This window comes from Coregonus lavaretus (assembly GCF_964263955.1).
Source record: "Coregonus lavaretus genome assembly, chromosome: 7".
Taxonomy (NCBI): domain Eukaryota; kingdom Metazoa; phylum Chordata; class Actinopteri; order Salmoniformes; family Salmonidae; genus Coregonus; species Coregonus lavaretus.
This window is the reverse complement of record NC_139994.1, coordinates 7,747,155-7,752,154: the sequence shown is the minus strand read 5'-3', so window position 1 is coordinate 7,752,154 and position 5,000 is coordinate 7,747,155. Positions and strand designations below refer to the sequence as shown.

Genomic DNA, 5,000 nt, shown 5'->3' with positions numbered 1-5,000 from the left:
TGAAGCACCTTTGGCAGCGATTACAGCCTCGAGTCTTCTTGGGTATGACGCTACAAACTTGGCACACCTGTATTTGGGGAGTTTCTCACATTCTTCTCTGCATATCCTCTCAAGCTCTGTCAGGTTGTATGGGGAGCATCGCTGCACAGTTATTTTCAGGTCTCTCCAGAGATGTTCGATCGGTTCAAGTCCGGGCTCTGGCTGGGCCACTCAAGGACATTCAGAGACTTGTCCTGAAGCCACTCCTGCGTTATCTTGGCTGTGTGCTTAGGGTCATTGTCCCTGTTAGAAGGTGAACCTTTGCCCTGAGCGCTCCGGAGCAGGTTTTCATCAAGGATCTCTCTGTACTTTGCTATGTTCATCTTTCCCTCGATCCTGACTAGTCTCCCAGTCCCCGCCACTGAAAAACATCCCCACAGCATGATGCTGCCTCGACACAATCCTGTCGTCTCTGAGCTCTATGGACAATTCCTTCTACCTCATGGCTTGGTTTTTGCTCTGACATGCACTGTCAGCTTTGGGACCTTATATAGACAGGTGTGTGCCTTTCCAAATCATGTCAATCAATAGAATTGACCACAGCTGGACTCCAATCAAGTTGTAGAAACATCTCAAGGATGATAAATGGAAACAGGATGCACCCGAGCTCAATTTAAAGTCTCATAGCAAATGGTCGGAATACTTAAGGTGTTTTGTTTTTTATTTTCAATACATATGCTAAAATCTCTAAAAACCTGTTTTCGCTTTGTCATTATGGGGTATTGTGTGTAGATTGATGAGGAAAAATGTATTTAATCAATTTTAGAATAAGGCTGTAACGTAACAAAATGTTGAAAAAGGGAAGGGGTCTGAATACTTTCCGAATGCGCTGTATCTACACTCACAGGTCTCTCTCCTGCTCCCCCTTTCTGTATAGCCTCCTGACTACACTACCGGTGTAGTCAGTAGGAGAACACCTACTCCATCAATGGTTTTTCTTCATTTTTACTATTTTCTACATTGTAGAATAATAGTGAAGACATCAAAACTATGAAATAACACATACGGAATCATGTAGTAACCAAAAAAGTGTTAAACAAATCAAAATATATTTTAGATTTCAGATTCTTCAAAGTAGCCACCCTTTGCCTTGATGACAGCTTTGCACACTCTTGGCATTCTCTCAACCAGCTTCATGAGGTAGTCACCTGGAATGCTTTCCCAACAGTCTTGAAGGAGTTCCCACATATGCTGAGCACTTCTTGGCTGCTTTTCCTTCATTCTGCGGTCCAACTCATCCCAAACCATCTCAATTGGGTTGAGGTCGGGTGATTGTGGAGGCCAGGTCATCTGATGTATCACTCTCCTTCTTGGTCAAATAGCCCTTACACAGCCTGGAGGTGTGTTGGATCATTGTCCTGTTGAAATACAAATTATAGTCCCACTAAGCGCAAACCAGATGGGATGGCGTATCGCTGCAGAATGCTGTGGTAGCCATGCTCGTTAAGTGTGCCTTGAATTCTAAATAAATCACGACAGTGTCACCAGCAAAGCAGCCCCACACCTCCATGCGTCACGGTGGGAACCACACATGCAGAGATCATCCGTTCACCTACTCTGCGTCTCACAAAGACACAGCGGCTGGAACCAAAAATCTCAAATTTGGACTCATCAGACCAAAAGGACAGATTTCTAACCGGTCTAATGTCCATTGCTCGTGTTTCTTGGCCCAAGCAAGTCTCTTCTTGTTATTGTAGTGGTTTCTTTGCAGCAATTCGAACATGAAGGCCTGATTCACGCAGTCTCCTCTGAACAGTTGATGTTGAGATGTGTCTGTTACTTGAACCCTGTGAAGCATTTATTTGGGCTGCAATCTGAGATGCAGTTAATTGCCGATTTCTGAGGCTGTTAACTCTAATGAACTTAACCTCTGCAGCAAAGGTAACTCTGGGTCTTCCTTTCCTGTGGCAGTCCTCATGAGAGACAGTTTCATCATAGCACTTGACGGTTTTTGCGACTGCACTTGAAGAAACTTTCAAAGTTCTTGAAATGTTCCGTATTGACTGACCTTCATGTCTTAAAGTAATGATGGACTGTCATTTCTCTTTGCTTATTTGAGCTGTTCTTGCCATAATATGGACTTGGCCTTTTACCAAATAGGGCCATCTTCTGTATACCCCCTACCTTGTCACAACAAAACTGATTGGCTCAAACGCATTAAGAAGGAAAGAAATTCCACAAATTAACTTTTAGCAGGGCAAACCTGTTAATTGAAACACATTCCAGGTGACTACCTCATGAAGCTGGTTGAGAGAATGCCAAGAGTGTGCAAAGCTGTCTTCTAGGCAAAGGGTGGCTACTTTGAACAATCTCAAATATAAAATATATTTTTATTTGTTTAACACTTTTTTGGTTACTACATGATTCCATATATAAAAATATATATACACTACCAGTCAAAAGTTTGGACACCTACTCATTCAAGGGTTTTCTTTATTTTTAAAATGTTTTACATTGTAGAATAATAGTGAAGACATCAAAACTATGAAATAACTTCCATGTCGGCAATTGCATTCACGAATGCATGCAACTGTTTTTAGTCTTTGCTGTAATAAAGGCTTTACAAAACGATATGCTTATATTTATTTAGTGTTGTTTACATTGTTCCAAATGGTCAGAAATGTTTTATATTGTAATCTAACAGCACCTGTTTGGCACAGATAATATCCATGCAGCGCTTGCTCCTTACCTTTCTTATTTTTCTTGATCTCCAGTAGCTTAGTACAGATCTGACTTTCCCTTTCCCTCCTGAGCAACCAGTAAACATCCCCCATTTCGAGTTTATTTTCACGTCCTCCACATCCATTTTGCTGTCACATGTGTTAGTGTTGGAGTTTGTTATAACCAATTTATTGATGAAATTATGATAGGCTATAGGTCAGGCCCTATTGGTCACGTGCATGTGATGCATACATGTGCCACGTAAAGAGAGCAAGGGTTGAGGGAATAGGGAATGTTTTTCATAAACAAATGAAGGATTTCGGTAACAGAACTTTTCAGTCAGAAATGACTGTAATTATGTTGCAGCTTCAGCAACACTGACAGCGCGATAAACACTGTTGATGTTCTGTGGTGGTCGCTGCAGCAGGGAGGAGAGAGACAACAGGTGCTTGTTGTTGCTCTTTTTTTACCCACAGCGCAGCAAGTCTGAGCCTGGCCCGGCACAATCAAATCAATTGCTGTTGGACTGCCTCGAGTCATTTGTGTCTTAATTACTTCATCAAACAGTGTGCTTAATGCATAAGACAAGCTCAGTGCATATAGTTAATTTTATTAAAACACATAGGTGTGTCTATATATGGAAAAATACACATTTTAAAATTGTGCAGCCTCCTCCTCCTTCTCCTCTCTCCTCTCCTCTCCTCTCCTCTCCTCTCCTCTCCTCTCCCTCCTCTCCTCTCCTCTCCAACCTTCCTCACCTGGTTGTGTGTGCGTAGCAGGTAGCAGGTCTCCCTCTCCTGCTCCCTCTCTCTGTGCAGCCTCCTGTGCTCCTCCTGCAGCTGCTGTTTCTCCTCCTGAAGGTGATGCATTCTCTTCAACAGCTCCCTGCGCTCCTGCTGCGCCTCCTCTACACGCTGCTGCTCACCACAGGAGGGGAGAGGAGGGGAAGAGAGGAAGGGAGAGGAGAGAGAGAGAGGAGAGGACGGGGGGGGGAAGAATGGAAGGGAGAGGAGAGGGGGAAAGAGAGGAGAGGAGGGGGGAGAGAAGAGGGGGAAAAGAGAGGAGAGGAGGGGGGGAGAGGAGAGGGGGGAGAAGAGAGGAGAGGAGAGGAGAGGAGAGGGGGGAAGAGAGGAGGGGGAGGAGAGGGGGAAGAGAGGAGAGGGGGAGGGAGGAGGGGGGGGGGGGGGGGGGGGAGAGGAGGGGAGAGGAGAGGGGGAGGAAGAGAGGAGAGGAGACAATTGTATAAAGTGAATTTGAATTTTTTGCATACATTTGGTAATGCATTTAGACTGTATACTGGTACATTTAGATGGCTATTCTGTATCTCTGTGTGTGTGTGTACCTCCAGCACGCTGCTCTTGGTGGTCACCACCAGTATGTCCGAATTGCTGTCGTCCTCGGTAATGGTGAGACAGTCCTCGGTGGGCGTGGCCGGGCGAAACAGGAAAGGCGTGCTGGCGCCTCTGATGTCACCCGTGTGTGTGACGTAACAGAGCTGATAGAACTCCCGTCACTCTTGGGAACATAGTACCCTGCGGAGGAGGAGACATGTGAGTCACTCTTGGGAACATAGTACCCTGCGGAGGGAGGAGACATGTGAGTCACTCTTGGGAACATAGTACCCTGCGGAGGGAGGAGACATGTGAGTCACTCTTGGGAACATAGTACCCTGCGGAGGGAGGAGACATGTGAGTCACTCTTGGGAACATAGTACCCTGCGGAGGGAGGAGACATGTGAGTCACTCTTGGGAACATAGTACCCTGCGGAGGGAGGAGACATGTGAGTCACACTTGGGAACATAGTACCCTGCGGAGGGAGGAGACATGTGAGTCACTCTTGGGAACATAGTACCCTGCGGAGGGAGGAGACATGTGAGTCACTCTTGGGAACATAGTACCCTGCGGACGGAGGAGACATGTGAGAACGTTTGGAAGGTTGTGTAGTGTGGCATTTTGAGACAGGTGAATTGGAGGAGTGCTGATCTAGGACCTGGTCCCCCTTGTCCATATAATCATATTCATTATGATCTAAAAGGCTAAACTGAACCTAGATCAGCACTCTGAGAGGCGTTGTGAACATCGGCCCAGTCCACTTCTATAAAAGTTATTTTTAGGGCACCACTTATCTTCAAATCAAATCAAATCAAATTTCATTGGCCACATACGAATACAACAGGTGTACACATTACAGTGAAATGCTTACTTACAGCCCTTAACCAACATTTACATTTATTTTTTAATAAAAAAAAGTAAAATAAAACAACAACAAAAAAGTGTTGAGAAAAAAGAGCAGAAGTAAA

General features: G+C 45.0%; 1 pseudogene across 1 annotated transcript in view; it reads right to left on the bottom strand.

Moving 5' to 3' along the window:
* Positions 1 to 5,000, bottom strand: part of LOC311131862 (tax1-binding protein 1 homolog B-like) — a 34,717-nt pseudogene that overhangs the window by 22,964 nt on the left and 6,753 nt on the right. Inside the window, exons 2-4 of the transcript XR_014615355.1 lie at positions 4,398 to 4,461; positions 4,043 to 4,277; positions 3,459 to 3,617 (exon numbers count right to left, since the gene is read on the bottom strand). The product of XR_014615355.1 is annotated as a tax1-binding protein 1 homolog B-like (transcript). The remainder of the gene's footprint in view (positions 1 to 3,458; positions 3,618 to 4,042; positions 4,278 to 4,397; positions 4,462 to 5,000) is intronic.